We start from the raw sequence: 21,738 nt of genomic DNA on the forward strand, positions 1-21,738 counted from the left end.
CCCTAAGCCGTCGTTCTCAAGCAAACTTTCTGTCGCGTACCTTCCCCTGTATTTTCCCAGCCGGACTGCTTACGACTGCACTCAGGTGCTGTAGTACAAAACCAGCCTTATATCCGCAACACGGCAATGCAGAGTGTTGAAGGGAACAGCTGAAACTGCCGAGACACTCGCGTGTAGTATTGGTCCTGGGAACACGCGATCGTCGGTGTTCAGCAGCGAGGTAACGGCGCGCGAAACGCTTGTAGCGACTCGGAATGCAGCAGGTGTTCTGGGAGGCGCAGCGCGGCCCGGGGAAAGCTGCGAGTTTCGCAAGCGAGGGCGCGGGCCGTCGCGCTTAGTCTGCCGTGCGCAGCCCGAGGCCTGTGGCTGCCCGTGTCTGGACAGCACGGCACCGCGCCGGGCGGCGTACATACGTGCTGCGGGCGATTGCGCACTCCAAGCAAACCAGTGAGCCCCGGAGTAGCTGATGCGTGCCTAAAGTGCGCTTAACTCCGTCTGACCCCATGCGATCGTACGTCATATACATACCGAACAGCCAAACAAAGTGGTACGCCTGCCTAATGTCCTGTAGGGCCCCCGCGAGCACGCAGAAGTGTAGGCCAGTTTGTTGTTCTTGTTGTTGTTTGTCTTCGGTCCAGTGACTGGTTTGATGCAGCTCTCCACGCTACTCTATCCTGTGCAAGCCTCATCATCTCCCAGAACCTACCGCAGCCTACATCCTTCTGAATCTGCTTAGTGTATTCATCTCTTGGTCTCCCTCTACGTTTTTTACCCTCCACGCTGCCCTGCAATGCTAAATTTGTGATCCCTTGATGCCTCGGAACACGTCCTACCAACCGGTCCCTTCTTCTGGTCAAGTTGTGCCACAAAATCCCTCTTCTCCCCAATTCTATTCAATACCTCCTCATTAGTTATATGATCTACCCATCTAATCTTCAGCATTCTTCTGTAGCACCACATTTCGTAAGCTTCTATTCTCTTCTTGTCCAAACTTTTTGTCGTCCATGTTTCACTTCCATACATGGCTACACTCCTTACAAATACTTTCAGAAACGATTTCCTGACACTTAAATCTATACTCGATGTTAACAAATTTCTCTTCTTCAGAAACGCTTTCCTTGCCATTGCCAGTCTACATTTTATATCCTCCCTACTTCGACCATCATCAGTTATTGTGCTCCCAAATAGTAAAACTCCTTTACTACTTCAAGTGTCTCATTTCCTAATCTAATTCCCTCAGCATCACCCGACTCAATTCGACTACATTCCATTATCCTCGTTTTGCTTTTGTTGATCATCTTATACCCTCCTTTCAAGACACTGTCCATTCCGTTCAGCTACTCTTCCAGGTCCATTGCTGTCTCTGACAGAATTACAATATCATCGGCGAACCTCAAAGTTTTTATTTCTTCTCCATGCATTTTAATGCCTACCCCGAATTTTTCTTTTGTTTCCTTTACTGCTTCCTCAATATACAGATCGAATAACATCGTGGAGAGGCTACAACCCTGTCTCACTCCCTTCCCAACCACTGCTTCCCTTTCATGCCCCTCGACTCTTATAACTGCCAGTTCATTACAGGGATGTCATTGTCGTGTAACCACTCCGCCACAGGCCGTCCGTTATGAACAGGTGCTCGATCGTGTTGAAAGATGCAGTCGCCATCCACGAATTGCTGGTCAACAGTGGGAAGCAAGAAAGTGCTTAAAACATCAATGTAGGGCTGGGCTGTGCCGTGATAGTGCCACGCAAAACTAGGGGTGCAAACCCCCTCCACGAAAAACACCACCACATCATAACACCACCGCCTCCGAATTTTACAGTTGGCGCTACACACGTTGGCAGATGACGTTCACCGGGCATTCGCCATACCCACACACCGACATCGGATCGCCACAGTATGTACCGCGATTCGTCACTACACACTAGGTTTTTCCACTGGTAAATCTTCCAATGTTTACGATTCTTACACCAAGCGAGGCGTCGTTTGGCATTTACCGGCGTGATGTGTGGCTTATGAGCAGCCGCTCGACCATGAAATTCAAGTTTTCCCACCTCCTGCGTAACACTCATAGTACTTGCTGTGGATCCTGATGCAGTTTGGAATTCCTGTGTGATGGTCTGGATAGATGTCTGCCTATTACACATTACGACACTCTTCAACTGTTGGCGGACTCCGTCAGTCAACAGACGACGTCGGCCTGTACGCTTTTGTGTTGTACTTGTCCCTTCACGTATCCACTTCATTATTACAGCGGAAACAGTGGACCTAGGGATGTTCGCGAGTGTAGAAATCCCGCGTACAGACGTATGGCACAAGTTACACCGTATCACCTGACCAAGTTCGAAGTCCGTGAGTTCTGCGGAGCGCCCCATTCTGCTCTCACACGATGTCTAATGACTACTGAGGTTCCTGATGTGGAGTACCTGTCAGTAGGTTGCAGCACAATGCATCTAAAATGAAAAAGTATGTTTTTGCGGGTGTCTGGATATTTTTGATCGCGTAGTGTATGTTATTGATGTTAAGACGTAGTAATATCGTATATATAGCATCGGATCTTCCTTAGACCATGTCTTGTTTACTGGAATAAATGCTACGTTCCAGAGAAAAACAAAAAGGGGAGAATAGTGTTAGCACTTCGACGTTTCGCTAATATCTGTACTGCAGTAAAAGTGATGGAAAAACACTATTTCACACTACCGTGTCTGGAAAAACACTATTTCACACTACCGTGTCTGATGTAAATTACTGTAACACTTGAAATTGCTAAGTTTGTAAGTAACTAATTAGTGAGCAATACCCAATGCTGTCGTGTAATGTTGTAAGGACTGTGTGTGAAAGTCGAGATTTAGGTTATTTAATGTGCTACGTGAATAACGCGGTTCTGTATTTGTCATTGTCCAAGTCATTATCACCAACATTAGATAGTGAGTGACAGATTTGGTAATTAATGTGACTGCTATCACTCTGTCACGCGCTGGATACGGGGAGCGCTACAGAATGTTTTACTCATTTTCCCGTGTAGCACAGAAACTGTTCTCACTAAACTCATGATCTAACCTGGCGTGTCTCATCAGTGATATCTATGCTACCTGGATGCAGATCTCTCATCTCAGAAGGTGGAACTTCGGCTTGCCTGCCAGGTTCTTGTCATTTGCATAGTCCGTCACGTTGTAGTTAAGTAAAGAATTCTTTATCAAGTACAGACACGTGGAAATTTTTTTGCTTTCTTCTGACTTTGAACTTTGTTCCCACGTCAGCCTATATCGCATACCGATACAGAGTCGAAAAATGTTTTCATTTTGCGTTCTAGTGACATATCGTGACAACCATGTCGTAATGAGGCTAGAAACGAAATATAAGCATCTTTGGGCGGCACGCTCAGTCGGCTGCAGGTAGACATATAGATGGTATAGAGATCACTGTGCTTCACACATCCTGAGAGTCCCTAGTGGGTATTCAACAACAACCCGACTCTCGCACAGGAAGACGATCAGTACTTAACTATTTATTCTGATCCATTGCCTTTCCTCTACAGCGTAATTCGTTATCCACCGATTAATAAGGTAGGAAATAATGACCTGAACGCATGTAATGTAATACGTTTCGTTTGCGTGGGGGAGGATTCCGTGGAACTCTGATACAGCATTTGATGGGGGAAAGACAACCTAGAACACCTGGGAAATGTTTTATACCAGGTTGGTGGAATGTGCAAAACTCTCAACGTTCATGACCACCCGTTTGTTCTGGCAGGACTTAAAAAATATGTTAGAAGGAAAAGCTACTCTCCCCCCGATAGTTCCTCGTTGTGTTTTTGTGCGACAAGCGCAGCGCTACCCAAGACTCGCTTTCACTGCTGTGGACGGGACTCTGTGTTTTTGCTTCAGGTTTTGCTCGTGAAGCACCTCGTAGTCAACAGATACAAATGGCCCCCGGCAGTGGCATCGGCTTTGGTCAGGAACTTCATTTGCCGCCAAACTTCGTGATCACAGTTATGGATGGTCTGTAAAAAGAAATGCCATTCCTCGCACTGAATTCAGAATTACATTGGCATTTGAAGGAATGTCTGCGTTCTTGCACTTACACACACAGCAAATAATAATGAAAAACCCATCTTGAGAACGACTGTCTTTCAGCAGCATCTCTCTCTCTCTCTCTCTCTCTCTCTCTCTCTCTCTCTCTCTCTGTCTGTCTCAGGCTGCGGCTGAAAACTTTAGCCGGCCAGTGTGGCCGAGCGGTTCTAGGCGCTTCAGTCTGGAAATCTCGCTTATCTGTAACCACTTTGTATCTCTCAATTTTCGTGTCATAACTATATTCCACTGTGCGCTACCTGCTGCCGTCGCGATCCTCAATACTTTTTCCCACTCTCATTCTGCGGAGTCTCCTACATACAAAGAAGAGCACAATTCCTGATGCAGACGATTGCGCAAAATCTGGTGATAGTCGAGGAACCGCTCTTCAGTGGACTACGACAAAAAAAGGAAAAGTACGTTTTTCGCTGTGGAGGAGTTTCACTTCCGTCGGATCCACGGAATGTTAGGGAGCACGTTGGCCCCTCCAGTTAACAGAACAGCGGAAGGCAGACATAGCGTGTTCTCCTAAGGTCGCCGTAAAGAGACGCTTGTTACCCAGCAGTTCTCTGCCATCATCAGGTTATATTATTTTTCTCTCCTAATCTATTCTCCGTCATTTCTGAAAAAACATCCCAGTGCTTCTATTTTACTGCTGCAATTTACATCTGACATTTCAGTCAGTAAAAACAAAGTAAAAGCCACAATACACAAAAACGTACATCACTTACTATTCATTTTTTACACTATCATGATTTTGGTTTTATAGTCATTATCAAAAGCAAGTTGAAATATCAGAAAATATTCGATATTTCACTTGCCTTTCAGAACGGCTGTATGCGAAGGTAAAGACTGTGAATTAAAAGAATAGTAATTTACAGTCAGATTGTGAAAATTTCTTTCGAAACTTTCTACAAGACTGTGGTTCCCCATGATGAAAGGATCCTGCACTAATTACTCAATTCATTCCGTATAGTGTCGGATCTTTCGTCTTTCTCCTGAATGGATGCAGCGTGGTATCCGGTCACTTTTCCTCATAAGGTATGCACTAACCCTGGATGGTGTGTTTTATGTTAATATTGCATATTTCAAAAATAGAGATCAGTCGATTGAATGAAATACCGTTTTCGCGCTTGCAATGACAAAGGTAAAAAGTACAGGTTACGTACTGAAGAAAGGAATTCAGAGTAATGACAGACGAGCCAGAATATTACATCGAAATAGAGAAATAAGGCTACGTGTGAGATAACCATTTAAGAGATAGAAGCCCCATAGTCACTGCTGAGTTTAGAGGCAGGGCTGAAAGTACCCACTGTTTGGCCAAAATCCTAGTGGTGGCCTAAGTTTAGACATGTCAGTCCGGTGCCATGTGTGTTTTCTGTGACTGATTAATTACCCGACGAGTGCTTATGCACTGCATTATAGTGTTGTGCTTGTGTTGTTCCTTCCCAAATCAGAGCTCCTGCTCCGTCACTAATGACCTTTTCGGCGACTTGGAATGTATACCGCAGAGACAGGCTGGACAGTGAAGGGGGAGGCGTGTTTATAGCGATAAGAAGTGCAATAGTATCGAAGGAAATTGACGGAGATCCGAAATGTGAAACGATTTGGGTGAAGGTCACGGTTAAAGCAGGCTCAGACATGGTAATTGGATGTCTCTATAGGCCCCCAGGCTCAGCAGCTGTTGTGGCTGAGCACCTGACGGATAATTTGGAAAATATTTCGAGTAGATTTCCCCACCATGTTATAGTTCTGGGTGGAGATTTTAATTTGCCGGATATAGACTGGGAGACTCAGACGTTCATAACGGGTGGCAGGGACAAAGAATCCAGTGAAATTTTTTTAAGTGCTTTATCTGAAAACTACCTTGAGCAGTTAAACAGAGAACCGACTCGTGGCGATAACATATTAGACCTTCTGGTGACAAACAGACCCGAACTATTTGAAACAGTTAACGCAGAACAGGGAATCAGCGATCATAAAGCGGTTACGGCATCGATGATTTCAGCCGTAAATAGGAATATTAAAAAGGGTAGGAAGATTTTTCTGTTTAGAAAAAGTCACAAAAAGCAGATTTCAGAGTACCTGTTGGGTCAACACAAAAGTTTTGTCTCAAGTACAGATAGTGTTGAGGATCAGTGGACAAAGTTCAAAACCGTCGTACATAATGCGTTAGATGAGTATGTGCCAAGCAAGATCGTAAGAGATGGAAAAGAGCCACCGTGGTACAACAACCGAGTTAGAAAACTGCTGCGGAAGCAAAGGGAACTTCACAGCAAACATAAACATAGCCAAAGCCTTGCAGACAAACAAAAATTACGCGAAGCGAAATGTAGTGTGAGGAGGGCTATGCGAGAGGCGTTCAATGAATTCGAAAGTAAAGTTCTATGTACTGACTTGGCAGAAAATCCTAAGAAATTTTGGTCTTATGTCAAAGCGGTAGGTGGATCAAAACAAAATGTCCAGACACTCTGTGACCAAAATGGTACTGAAACAGAGGATGACAGACTAAAGGCCGAAATACTAAATGTCTTTTTCCAAAGTTGTTTCACAGAGGAAGATTGCACTGTAGTTCCTTCTCTAGATTGTCGCACAGATGACAGAATGGTAGATATCGAAATAGACGACAGAGGGATAGAGAAACAATTAAAATCGCTCAAAAGAGGAAAGGCCTCTGGACCTGATGGGATACCAGTTCAATTTTACACAGAGTACGCGAAGGAACTTGCCCCCCTTCTTGCAGCGGTGTACCGTAGGTCTCTAGAAGAGCGTAGCGTACCAAAGGATTGGAAAAGGGCACAGGTCATCCCCGTTTTCAAGAAGGGACGTCGAGCAGATGTGCAGAACTATAGACCTATATCTCTAACGTCGATCAGTTGTAGAATTTTGGAACACGTATTATGATTGAGTATAATGACTTTTCTGGAGACTAGAAATCTACTCTGTAGGAATCAGCATGGGTTTCGAAAAAGACGGTCATGTGAAACCCAGCTCGCGCTATTCGTCCACGAGACTCAGAGGGCCATAGACACGGGTTCACAGGCAGATGCCGTGTTTCTTGACTTCCGCAAGGCGTTCGATACAGTTCCCCACAGTCGTTTAATGAACAAAGTAAGAGCATATGGACTATCAGACCAATTGTGTGATTGGATTGAGGAGTTCCTAGATAACAGGACGCAGCAAGTCATTCTCAATGGAGAGAAGTCTTCCGAAGTAAGAGTGATTTCAGGTGTGCCGCAGGGGAGTGTCATAGGACCGTTGCTATTCACAATATACATAAATGACCTTGTGGATGACATCGGAAGTTCACTGAGGCTTTTTGCAGATGATGCTGTGGTGTATCGAGAGGTTGTAACAATGGAAAATTGTACTGAAATGCAGGAGGATCTGCAGCGAATTGACGCATGGTTCAGGGAATGGCAATTGAATCTCAATGTAGACAAGTGTAATGTGCTGCGAATACACAGAAAGATAGATCCTTTATCATTTAGCTACAAAAAGCAGGCCAGCAACTGGAAGCAGTTAATACCATAAATTATCTGGGAGTACGCATTAGGAGTGATTTAAAATGGAATGATCATATAATGTTGATCGTCGGTAAAGCAGATGCCAGACTGAGATTCATTGGAAGAATCCTAAGGAAATGCAATCCGAAAACAAAGGAAGTAGGTTACAGTACACTTGTTCGCCCACTGCTTGAATACTGCTCAGCAGTGTGGGATCCGTACCAGATACGGTTGATAGAAGATATAGAGAAGATCTAACGGAGAGCAGCGCGCTTCGTTACAGGATCATTTAGCAATCGCGAAAGCGTTACGGAGATGATAAACTCCAGTGGAAGACTCTGCAGGAGAGACGCTCAGTAGCTCAGTACGGGCTTTTGTCAAAATTTCGAGAACATACATTCACCGAAGAGTCAAGCAGTATATTGCTCCCTCCTACGTATATCTCGCGAAGAGACCATGAGGATAAAATCAGAGAGATTAGAGCCCACACAGAGGCATACCGACAATCCTTCTTTCCACGAACAACACGAGACTGGAATAGAAGGGAGAACCGATAGAGGTACTCAAGGTACCCTCCGCCACACACCGTCAGGTGGCTTGCGGAGTATGGATGTAGATGTAGATGTAGACTTTCCAGATAGACCCCTAACAAGTAAACTACAATTTTTTCAGACAAATGCGTAATCAGTGACTCAGAACCGTGTTTTCTGAAGCTGCCTTGGAAACAGGTTATAGTTATAGTAGTATTGAGTGAGAATCTTTTTGCCTGCTCATAGGGTATTTTGAGCCAATTTCAAGTCGACAGCTCTTTGATACTCACTGCTGTGAGATGCACATCAGCTGCGAATCTTCGTATCTAATTAACGATATGCTATGCTACGAAGAGAATGTGGATCTTTCAAGCAACATTTCGGTACGCCTTTCTTTGCTGAAATTTAACGCCATACCGTGAATTTGAGCTTAAAAACTTCGCAGCAGTCGTTCCATGAATAACAGCAGCAAAGCCACACTTCCTGCCGTGTAGGTTCCAAATCGAATGCTGCAAGGTGACAACTAAGTGTTAACGCATCGTTATGGCCGTCGACGTTTAAGTTGGTGACAAGTCGACTGTCGAAAAAGTCTCTCCTCCTACCTAACGTGTATGTCGTCCGTGACTGCATCGTCCACGCGCGCAGTGCGTCCTGGATTATGCATCTTGAACGTAGGATATCATCGGAAAAGTGGAATACGACTAGTTTACAATAGCAATTTTTTGCGTGTAGATCCCTGTTTCAGTGCACTGTTTCGCCTGACCACTTTTCGCCCATAACGTTGGCTATCCTTATGCAGTTTCTCCTCTGTGAGGCTAGTATATCATAAATAGTAACTTTTATAAGTGTACTGCTTCAGCTCGGCTCAAAAGAACGCTGCAGGTAGTATGTAAGAAGCAAATAAGGGCGTTTCTGACACGGTATCTAGTCAAGGTTTTGTATAATTCAGTGATGACATTGGATATTAGTTTTTTTTCTTTTTTCAGTAATTTACCTGTGTGAAACTTCAGTCCTGTGTTCGTATAGCAATTAATCATGTGTGTGACAAATTTGACTTTTACCCGGATCCGTTGGTGGTGTAATTGCTGCTTTTCTTTTTCTAATAGTGTGGGTCAGCAAGAAACGAAACATTTAGTATGTCTTTGATAGACATGTGTCCAAATGAAAATACTCCATAAAGTGCCACGTGACATGTCAGCCGCGCTGTAAACGCGCGTTAATACGGACAAACTCTACGGGTCATGCAAACGCTGTGGTCGGAATTTTCATCAGAATGATTCCAGTCGCCGGCCGTTGTGGCCAAGCGCTTCTAGGCGCTTCAGTCCGGAACCGCGCTGCTGCTTCAGTCGCAGTTTCGAATCCTGCCTCGGGCATGGATGTGTGTGATGTCCTTAAGTTAGTTAGGTTTAAGTAGTTCTAAGTTCTAGGCGACTGATGACTTCAGAAATTAAGTCCCATAGTGCTCAGAGCCACTTGAACCATTTTTTTTTTTTTTGGAATTTGGTGAGCATCTCTGTACCACTCTTGCGCCGACTAAACAATCTAATATTGAATTATGCCACTTTTCGTAGGATGTGGTACCTTTGTTCCATTATTTACTCCAAGCTGTGACGGGTCCCAGACTGATAAGCAGTGCTCAACAATCGATGGAACAAGTGTAAAGGAGACGACAAGTAGGACGCTGGTGCGACCTGTTCTTGAGTACTGCTCGAGTGTTTGGAATCCATACCAGGTCGGATTGGAGGAAGACATCGAAGCAGTTCAGAGGCGGGCTGCAACATTTGTTACCGGTAGGTTCGAACAACACTTTTGACCAACGGGAATCCCCGGAGGGAAGGCGACGTTCTTTTTGAGAAACACTATCGGGAAAATTTAGAGAACCGCCATTTGAAGCGGATTGCCGAACGATTTTAGTGCCGCCAACATACAATGCGCGTAAGGACCACGAAGATAAGAGAAATACGAACTCATACGGAGGCATACAGATAGTCGTTTTTTCGTCGCTCTATTTGTGACTGGAACAGGAGAGGCAGTGACTAGTAGTGGTACAGGGTACCATACGCCACCTACTGTAAGGTGGCTTGCGGAGTGTCTATGTAGATGTTTCATAAGCCACTACTTTCGTGGACAAATTACATTTCCTTGACATACTTACTATGAATCTGTCAGGCATGTACTCTCCTTATTACTTTTTTTAGTGTGGTCATTCCACCGCTCCGGCCATTTACCTCCTAGTACGACTGATGGAACTTCAATAGTGGTAACTATTTATTTACAGCTTATACAAAAGATGAATTTTCTAACTTTTACTGCCCTTCAAAGTAATCGCCAGCATTGCGTATAACCTGTTGCCAGCGATGTAGAAATTGTAGGATACACGTAGCATTGCCAGTTGTGCTGATAAACTGACAGATTCTTACGAAATTATGTGAAACAGGATAGAGTTCTGAAGTTGTGGGAGATAAAATTCAGGGAGTGAAGTGTTAGGCAGAAACCGAATTGCAGGTAACAGTGGCCGAAGGACGTGAAAAGGAAGCAGGAGTTGAGAAGGTATAACGTGTCGGATGTAGGGAGAAACCTTGACAGGAACTCGACATAAGTTAGCTATGTCCTGAGCAGTCCAGGTAAAGTTTCCGTTGACATTAGCGACTAGGACGCGGTTACGATAGGAGACTGGAACTTAACAAACTTTGGGAGAATGCCGCAGTGGGAGTTAACAAATAGTTAAGTGGGTTTTGAGTTTGAGGAAATATGGACAGAAGCCAGTAGGTAGGAAATGGTTTCTGTTGAGTAGCTACGGAGAGGGTCGACGGACAAAGAGAGGATTAGCGGGAGCGACCGACTGGGTTTTGCCGCCATAGCGCTTACAGGAGGCCGCAGGTGAGGCGCTCTGCCCCACAGGTAGTAGCGTATACGGCAGGTCAGCGGCAGACATAGCACATCGTTTCATAATCTGAAATGGGACCAGGAAGGTTGGTACAGCAAATACAGGAGTATTAAGTCGATAAACGGAATGCAATACATAGTATAAATTACTAACTGCAGTCATAAATATACTTACAACCATGCCATTGATTCCACCACAAACGTATACACTTCCTGAGTGATTCATAATTTTAGGATATGTCCGGTAACAGCGTTGCAAAGTAGCCACCATCGCGACAAACAACAAATATTATTATGTTAAATATTCTGTAATATTAAATCTGTATATGCAAGGGTGTCGAACCAGACCGTTCTCCACACTTACTAGTGACTATATACTGCTACATTTTATTGAGTCGATTTATTACTGTATGATAGTGCTCATTAAAATATAAATGAGGATGCGCTAGAGCCGGAAATATGTCGATGTTAATGAGATATGTGGGCAACAGCCTTGCCGCCGTGGATACACCGGTTCCCTTCAGATCACCGAAGTTAAGCGCTGTCGGGCGTGGCCGGCATTTGGATGGGTGACCAATTACGAATGTTTTCCTGTTTATGTTCATTAATTTATAAGTCACATAATTTGTCTACCCTCAATTACTCGACAGCATGATCACCTTTGGGAATTTATCTTGCTAATACAACAACAGGACGTGAAGCTAACGGTGTTCGGTTCGTCCCTTTTTCAAAGTCGTACTTCCTCTCCGTCACCAGCCACATTAAATGCTGACCAGCAACGTCACAAAGGGAGTAAGACAGGATTGTAGGCTATGGCTCAGGTTACCCAGTATGCCCTGAGAGCAAAGAAGTAAAGGAAACGAAGGTAAATTTGTAATAGCAATTAAACTTGCAGGAGATGAAATGAAAAGTAAGATTTGGCGATGACATAATAATTCCGTCATAGAAACAAAGGACAGGCTCAACGGAATGGATAGTGTTTTGGAAGGTTACAAGATCAACATCAACAAAAGGGGAAAAAAAGATAATGGAGATACATCTACGTGGATACTCTGCAAATTACATTTAAGCGCCTGGCATCGAACCACCTTCACAATTTTCTGTTATTCCAGTCTCGTATAGCGCGCGGAAAGAATGAACACCTATATCTTTCCGTACGAGCTCTGATTTCCGTTATTTTATCTTGGTGATCGTTCCTCCCTATGTACGTCGGTGTCAACAAAATATTTTCGCATTCGGAGGAGAAAGTTGGTGATGGAATTTCGTGAGAAGATTCCGTCGCAACGAAAAACGCCTTTTTATTATTTCCAGCCCAAATCCTGTATCATTTCTGACACTCTCTCCCGTATTTCGCGATAATAGAAAACGTGCTGCTTTTCTTTGAACCTTTTCGATGTACTCCGTCAGTCCTATCTGCAGCAGTATTCTAAAAGAGGACGGACAAGCGTAGTGTAGGCAGTCTCCTTAGTAGGTCTGTTACATTTTCTAAGTGTCCTGCCAATAAAACGCAGTCTTTGGTTAGCGTTCCCCACAACATTTTCTGTGTGTTCCTTCCATTTTAAATTGTTCGTAATTGTAAAACCTAGGTATTTAGTTGAATTTATGGCTTTTAGATTAGACTGATTTATCGTGTAACCGAAGTTTGAGTTCCTTTTAGCACTCATGTGGATGACCTCACACCTTTCGTTACTTAGGGTCAACTGCCACTTTTCGCACCATTCAGATATCTTTTCTAAATCGTTTTCCAGTTTGTTTACCGAGCGAGGTGGCGCAGTGGTAGCACTCTGGACACACATTCGGGAGGACGACGGTTCAATCCCGCGTCCGGCCATCCTGATTTAGGTTTTCCGTGAATTCCCTAAATCGCTCCAGGCAAATGCTGGGATGGTTCCTTTGAAAGGGCACGGCCTACTTCCTTCCCCATCCTTCCCTAATCCGATGAGACCGATGACCTCGCTGTTTAGTCTCTTCCCACCATCAACCAACCAACCAGTTTGTTTTGATCTTCTGATGACTTTTAGTCGATAACCGACAGCGACATCTGCAAACAACCGAAGATGGCTGCTCAGATTGTTCCCAAAATAGTTTATATAGATAAGGAACAGCAAAAGGCCCATAACACTACTTTGGGAATTACTTTTCTTTTACTCGATGGCTTCCCTTCGAATTACCAAGCGCTAACGGTACTGGACACAGCTGTTTAAAGAGCAAGTTACTGATAGTGACAGAAGTCCAGAGGGTACGAAATGTGGACTTGCAATAGCGTGAAACGTAAGTGTTAAGAAGTCATTCCGGAACTCATGTTGTTGGCATGTAGCCTTCTTGAGGGAGACGAAAACTCAAATACAGTAAGCAGGTCCGAATGGGTTTAGGTTGCAGTGAGGCCTTGCAAAGGGTGGACTGGTGTGGAGAGCTGCATCAACCGCTCGGTCTGAAGGCTGCATCAGCAACGGGAAACAATATCTTTAAAATGCATGGAGATGCAGTATCGGATTTAGTATGATTCAATGAATGAGTTGCTTAAATGGCAAGCTGAGAGAGGAGTTGTGACCCTACGCTATTACAGGCTATGATAACGAGCCGCTAGTGACCCGTGCCCTGAATTCACTGGGGCGCCTCTGGATACAGCGGAAAGGCTGCTGCGGCTGAAATGCACGGCGGAGGCAGCGCGGCTCGGCTCGGCGCGGGCCTTATCGCAGCGGTCAGCGCTATCGCAGTTTGTTCAACAGGCGCGCTGTGCTCGCAAGGCAAATAACGACACATTTCCGGGAACGCTCCGGGCGAGGACCGAGGCCAGCCGTCGCTCACCACCCCACACAGTGGGGTCCCGTCGAAGAGGTGCATACTGCTCTTTCAATAATTTAAAAGAAAACAAAAACTATACACAGGCAGTGCCGAGGGCTGGTGCGGCTATTTTATTGTACAAACGTCTCGGTATAATGCGAAACTTGGAAGTGGTTGCAGTGTTTAGCGAGCTTCTCGTATAGCGTAACGCGCAGTGGGCTAGCCGCGAAGGTGAGTCAGACGCACGCGGATCGAATCTGCGCGGCAGAGTAAAGACCGTGTGCTGGTAAGCAGTCAGCCTGAGCGTGGCTGTTAGGCGGTTTCCCACGCTCTTGAGCAATACTGGGCTGGTTCCCAGATTCCATCTCAGAAACAGTTAAAATACAGTTCGATAGCGCACAGAAGAAAGTTTTCACGGGTCACATACAGATGGCGCGCTTGGCTCAGCTTCCTTAGTTTATATTAACGGATGCTGCGTCAGGAAGGGCATCCAGCCACAGAGTTGAGTTATATATAACTTGCCAAATACTAAAAAAAAACGGGCCTCGTAAATACGGCGAATAGTGTGGGTAGCAGCCTGCGATTGTATGGTGGTGCTGCTGTTGTGAAACGGTAGATACCGTCGTTGAGCGACTGTAGGAGGATACAAGATGACTTACACAAGATTTCTACACTCATGCTCATAAATTAAGGATAATTGCAGAATGTGGTGCCACACAACGTGCCACTAAACAAATCTGACGCTAATAGCATAGGCACATAGGGAATACACACGACGCAGATCTGAACTCCACGGTATTGGTGATAGGTTGAGAAAACCGTCCCGAAACGCATGTGCTACAAAACGCCACTGTTTCCTGCGCATATACCCCGACATCAATATGGAATATGATCACCATGCACACGTACACAGGCCGCAGAACGGGTTGGATACTCCGGATCAAGTGGTCGAGCAGCTGCTGGGGTGTAGCCTCCCATTTTTGCACCAGTGCCTGTCGGAGTTCCTGAAGTATCCTAGGGATTTTAAGACGTGCTGCGATACGTCGACCGAGAGCATCCCAGACGTGCTCGATGGGGTTTAGGTCTGGATGACAGGCAGGCCACTCCATTCGCCTGATATCTTCTGTTTCAAGGTACTCCTCCACGATGGTAGCTCGGTGGGGCCGTGCGTTGTCATCCATCAGGAGGAAGATGGGACCCACTGTGCCTCTGAAAAGGCGGATATACTGGTGCAAAATGACGTCCTGATACACCTAACCTGTTACAGTTCCTCTGTCAGACATGCAGGGGTGTACGCGCACCAGTCATCATCCCACCCCACACCATCAAACCACGACCTCCATATCGGTCCCTTTCAAGGACATTACGGGTTTGGTATCTGGTTCCTAGTTCATGCCAGATGAAAACCCGGCGAGAATCATTGTTCAGACTATACCTGGACTCGTCCGTGAACACAATCTGGGACCAATGTCCGAATGACCATGTACTGTGTTCTTGACACCAGGCTTTACGGGCTGTCCTGTAACCAGGGGTCAGTGGAATGCACCTTGCAGGTCTCCGAGCGAATAAACCATGTCTCTTCAGTCGTCTGTAGACTGTGTGTCTGGAGACAACAGTTCCAGTGGCTGCGGTAAGGTCCCGAGCAAGGCTACCTGCAGTACGACGTGGCCGTCTGTGGGCACTGATTGTGACATATCGGTCGTCTTGTGGTGTTGTACACTGTGGACGTCCCGTACTGTAGCGCCTGGACACGTTTCCTGTCTGCTGGAATCGTTGCCATAATCTTGAGATCACATTCTGTGGCACACGGAGGGCCCCTGCTTCGACCTGCTGTTTTTGACCAACCTCCAGTCGCCCTAGTATTCTACCCCTTATAACGTCATTAATATGTATTATTTGAGCCATTTTCAACGCAGTCACCATTAGCACGTCTTAAAACGTCTGCACACTTCCTCGCTGCACCGTACTCTGACATGAACCAACACACCTCTGCGTATGTGGACTGCTGCCAGCTCCACCGTACGACGACCGCAGGTCAAATGCACCGCATGGTCATACCCCGAGGTGATTTAAACCCGCAAACCGCCCACCGGAGCGCTGTTTTGCCATGTATCAGCATTATCCTTAATTTATGAGCATGAGTGTAGTTGGTGCGATGAACGGCAGCTGCTAATGCAGATGACCAGGAAAAACAGACCCGCAGTGTTCGAAAACAGCATTTATAGTGTCTGTCTGACACAGTCATGTCGATTAAATATCTGGCATAACGTTTCAGAGAGAGATGAAACGGAACGAGCATGTAAGTATTATACTGGGGAACGCGAATGGTCGACATCGCTTTATTGGGAGAGTTTTAGGAAAGTGTGCTTCATCTATAGCGAGAGACAGCATATAGTAGTGCAACCCATTGTTGAATACCGATAGTGTGTCTAAGATCCATACCAGTGGTGATTAAGCAAGACATCGAACGAATTCGAAAAAGGGCTGCTATATGTGTTACTGGTAGGTTCTGACAACACGTTAGTCTTTCGAAACTGTTTCGTGAACTCAAACTGAATCCCTGGAGGGATGGCGATGCTACTGAAAAATTTGGTGAAGCGGCATTTGAAGTCGTCTGTAGAACAGCCCTACGGCCGCCAGAGTACATTTACCGTAAGGACCACGAAGATACAAGAAATTAGGGCTCGAACGGAGACATGAAGACACGTCATTTCTCCCTCGCAGTGTTTGCTAGTGGAATAAGTACGGAAATTTCTAGAGGTGCTACAGGGTATTCTCCTCCGCTGACGTAACTGTGACAAGCGGAGTGTATGTAGATGTGCATGTAAACAGTTCGGATCGATGGATCTGCGTGTGCCTCCATTGCAGTTTCCACCTCGTCAGTAATGAAATTTACATCCACACTTGGACCAAGATCATCAGATGCTGCTTAAGTAATCAGAACTCTGTAAGTACTGTGTATTAGCTGTAGTACTGTGCGCTGGTGCAGAGGCTTAGCTTTGTTCTAAACGATTTTTGTAATACGTGTGTATATCTCCCTTTTTTATCGTGACGGTTTGAGAAAAGGTGGTAATTTTCTAGCTTTTTCATATTTATCGACTTTCTTCTTCTAACTTTGGCAACGGCCTTGCCGCAGTGGATACACCGGTTCCCGTGAGATCACCGAAGTTAAGCGCTGTCGGGCGTGGCCGGCACTTGGATGGGTGACCATCCAGCCGCCATGTGCTGTTGCCATTTTTCGGGGTGCATTCAGCCTCGTGATGCCAATTGAGGAGCTACTCGACCGAATAGTAGCGGCTCCGTTCGAAGAAAACCATCATAACGACCGGGAGAGCGGTGTGCTGCCCACACGCCCCTCCTATGCGCATCCTCACCGAGGATGACACGGCGGTCGGATGATGCCGATGGGCCACTTGTGGCCTGAAGACGGAGTGCTTTTTGAGTGCTTCTTCTAACTTTGGAGATGAACTCTTGGAGCACAAGATGAGTTACCCTATACATTCCTATTAAAAACAACTCTTACTTCTCTAATATTGTGAAATTAGTCTGAAATGATTTCATTTATAAACATGTGGCCATTTGTCGAAAAAGTAAGTTGTAAAACAGATCAGAGAAACATTTGACGTGCCTTTGAATGGAGCTCAAAATATCTGAGAGCAAATGAGATGCTTTCAAGGGGCTTCAAACGTTACTCCAGTGCATTTTATTTCTTTCTGTTAACGAATCATTTCACGAAACATTTGACCGTTTTTTCGTTATTTGTAATTTCAGAGTTCTGTTCATTGAGCATGATAACCTATTTGTCTATTTCCCACTCCGTATGGCTATGGAAGTTCGGACAAAAATCCGCTATGTAATATCTAGGGAGCGTCTTTTTCGCTCCGCTCAAACATCTGACCAGGAAACGCTTCGTAACGTCCAACCGCCGTGATTGAACGTTTCTGCCACAAACTTCCATAGTCCCAATGGCCCCAACTCGAAACAAGATGGAGATAGTGGACCTAACGTCTGTCTTTAGTCGGGTTTGAAATTACATCCATAGAATTGTCGGTCATTTCAGCATGTCTGATCCCCTGTTCTCGATTTGAAGACTTTTCACGTAAGCAAAATGAAGGTGCTACGAACTTTACGATCTCTGCTTTCCCTCCCCAACTTTCCCTTTTATTATTATTATTATTATTATTATTATTATTATTATTATGTCTGACTCTTGTGACGGGGCTTCATTTTTTGTCTGTCACAAACCTTCCTTGTGTACTGGGAACTATTATTATTGTCGATTATTGTTGTTGTCGTTGTTTTCAGTACAAAGATTCATTTGATGCAGCAGTTCACGTTACTCTATCTTCTGCAAACGTCTTCATCTCTCCGTAACTACCGTAACATGATTCCATTTGAATCTGCTTATTGTACTCATCTCTTGGTCTCCCTTCACCCGTCCACAATTGCCTCCGTGCCAAGTTGATTCCTTCATGTCTCAGAATGTGTCGTATCAACTGATCCCTTCTTTAGGTCAAGTTATGCGACAGATTTCTCCCCCCCCCCCCACACCCCCACCGCCGGTTCGATTCTGTGCTTACTCACTAGTAACGCTAACTACCAATCTATTCTTCAGCATTCTTCTGTAACACCACATTTCAGAACCTTCAATTGGCTTTATTTACCGTCGACTTTTCACTTCCGTACAAGGCTACACTAAAGACAAATACCCCCAGAAAGCCTTCTTAACATGTAAATCTAAATTCGATGTTAACAGACTTCCACAGAAGCAGCTAGGTTATCATCGCCAGTCTACGTTCTATAGAATGAAGAATCATCCCTCGGACGACAAAATTAACTCAACAGGTGATTACATCTCAATGCAATACTCTCTTAGGCCGTATGCCTAGTATGAGTAGAAAATAAAAATAGTGAATACGTAGTGTCTTTTTCTTTTAAGCACCACGAATGAGATGAGCGTCATGACGTACGGAACTTGCGAACCACGTGTTTGATAGAGCAGGGCTTCCCAACCTTTTCAGCTGGCGGACCCCTTCTACAGTCGAAAATCTTTGACGGACCCCTAGTCAATCAAGAACACAGTAACTTTAAATTTCAGAGCGAAACCCATGGGAACTGAAAGCTTCTTAATCCAAGTGCCATGTTCCCAATGACCCCCCTCCCCCCGAAGTATCTATAGTCTTTGGAGCTTCTTGTGATTGTTCTTCCTTTGGTCGTCCTCCCTCCTCATTCATTTCAATTGGATACTTCCCTTGTTGTGAAGGCGATGGAGAAACCGCACTCTTCTGCAATGATCCTGACTTCAGCCACGGATCCTTGTTAGAAGTAATAAACTGGTCAAAAATCGACTTATGATATAGGTAGTGCACTGACAAAGCAAGTTCAACATTTAACGATGACTGGAGCCGCATACGTGCCAGCGAGCGCTGTGGTTGGTCGACAAAGCTCGCTCCGCGCATGCGTAAAAGGTTTCAGCGCATCTAGCGCCGTGAGCCGGTGCACAAACGACCCCCGTACTGTTGCGAAACAGTCGATCAGAGAATCCGCATTCACCGGCACTAAACTGTGTATGCGTTCTCACTTAGGAACCTCGAACGTTGCTTGGGAATACGACCTGAAGTAACAGTACACATGTTTTACACACGAAAAAAAATGTGATGAATTTGATTTTCACATTTTTATTCAATAATTTTACTCATTATTTTACACGAAAGAGCCAGTGGACCCCTAAGGGGTTCGCGGACCACACGTTGGGAAGTCCTGTGATAGAGGAATTGTTCACGTCGGGACAGGGTACAAAACGAAAACACATTTTTTTTTTTAAATTTCTAACGTGAGGTGTACATGAAGTTCAGAACAGCAAAACGCTGGAGTGCTGTGCCAGTGACGAGCGCGAGGTGCTCGCAGCGGCAATGCCGGACCCAGAGGGTCGTGCAGACGCGGGCCTGGCCGGCGTGGCGAGGACGCGGAATCGATTGCGGCGGCTGGGGCGCAGCGGCGTCACCTCTTGGCAGATCCACGTCGCCATCTTACTGGCCGTGGCCACCCACCACCACAGACGCTGCTCTTCCTCAAGCAGGTCGTCGTCAGCGTGCTACCAATACAGCGAGGGCCAAAGCAGCCTGACCGAAATCCATCGAGTTACTTCCAGTGGCGCAAAACCTTTCAATGCTTCCTGAATGTACTGTTAAGCGTGGTCACATTATACGCACTCGACAGTTCTACTCACAGAGCAAAACGAGAAATTGAGGGTGAAGTGGATGGGATTGGTTTACTTTACGACGTACAGGATGATTCTGGGACGATGCAGTACGGTAAGTGTATCAATTTGAGGTTAAGAGACCCTAGTCCGGAAACGACCAGAACGTAAGTTACGGCGAAACACGTTCTGATACCTTTGGAACTGGATCCCTTCTGCTGCAAGCTCTTTGCTTCCCATATTTTTGGAGGAGGTAATATGGACCAAACCAAGGAAAAAGAGTAGTAAACATGGGTTCTAAAATGCATACATTAAGAGCTATCAGAACTTTCTCAGTGGAAGCAAACAAGAAAAAGTGCTCGTAGTCCTTGAAGTATGCGCTTTAGAGCCCATTTTTACTGAAAATGTTTGCTTCTTTTAGTCCTTTACTACCTCCCAGAGCATGGAAAGCAAAGAGCTTACAGTACAACAGGTCCACTATCACAGGTCTTCGCTTCTAACTTTCCGAATCGGTCGTTTCCGGACCAGTTCGTCCGTCAGAACGATACATTTACCATTCTCCATCATCCATGAAAGGTTGTATCATCATCGTGGAATCATCCTGTACGTCTTACTTCTCTCTGTCTTTGGACACTGATAGGAAGAGCATCTCAACTATCAGAAGCCCTAAAGCGGAGGAGAACTGGTATGTGAATGGTGCAAGAAATGGCTCATATCACGTGACTTTGGTAATTGATAAAACTTCGGGACTTTGTGAGACTTAAGTGATGCTTTTGACTGTGTGAATTTAATGTGTGTGCAGAAACTAAAATGGAAAGGTTAGAACCTTAACACTGGCAGCAGATTTTTTTTTTTTTTTTTTTTTTTTTTTTTTTACAACTTGTACAGAACAAATACAGTACATGCTTCAAAGTTTTACTGTCATTCGAAGTAGTCACCAGCATTTTGTGTAACCTGTTTCCAGCGATTTGGAGGACGTAAGATGATCTTAGCATCACCACTTGTGTTGCCGGTGGAGAGGTCTGTCGCCCGACGAATCTCTGTAACAGTTCTGAAGTGAATGCCATGAGGTGCTTCCTTCAATTTAGGAATTAAGTTGACGTCCACAAGGGCTTAAATCCGGGGACTGGGATGGGTGGTACAGTACTTCCCAGCCTCATCGATCGAACGAATCAGCCACTACTTGCGTCCTAAGCTCTCGGTCCTGCAAAGTGATGGACAGGTCCAACAGAAAATGTTGCCGCTTCTTTCTCTAAGGCCGCGATATTTGAGGCGCTATGTCAGGGATTGCGAGGCCCCTCCCGCCGGAGGTTCGAGTCCTCCCTCGGGCATGGGTGTGTCTGTTGTTCACAGCATAAGTTGGCTCAAGTGAGTTTAAGTAGTGTGTAAGTCTAGGGACCGATGACCTCAGCAGTTTGGTCCCTTAGGAATTCACACACATTTTCCTTTCTCTAAGCTAGCAGCAGGCCGTGTTCCAGAATTTCTCACAAATTATCGTAAAGTTTCCAACTTCATGTCAGTCTTTTTTTATGAATTACTTGGAAAAGATTTATCGTTCTCATGATTATTGTATTTTCTCAAACTGCATTTGTAAGAAACTGTTTTGTTATAAAAATTTAAAGCTGAATGTAGGAAAGTTGGTAGTTAGATCTGTGGAAATATCTCCATAAAAACGTAAAAGGCATGATTAACAAAAACCATAAACTCCAAAGAAAATGATGAAAGGTGCGGGCCATTGAACTAAAGGAGAAAAGGGAGACCT

At 45.1% G+C, this 21,738-nt stretch overlaps 1 protein-coding gene and 1 pseudogene across 1 annotated transcript in view; both read left to right on the forward strand.

Moving 5' to 3' along the window:
* LOC124776490 (actin cytoskeleton-regulatory complex protein PAN1-like) overlaps positions 1–21,738 on the forward strand; it is a 581,518-nt gene that overhangs the window by 174,637 nt on the left and 385,143 nt on the right. The window lies entirely within an intron of this gene.
* On the forward strand, positions 16,895–17,011 carry LOC124727739 (annotated as a pseudogene).

Source organism: Schistocerca piceifrons, chromosome 1 (assembly GCF_021461385.2).
Source record: "Schistocerca piceifrons isolate TAMUIC-IGC-003096 chromosome 1, iqSchPice1.1, whole genome shotgun sequence".
NCBI lineage: Eukaryota > Metazoa > Arthropoda > Insecta > Orthoptera > Acrididae > Schistocerca > Schistocerca piceifrons.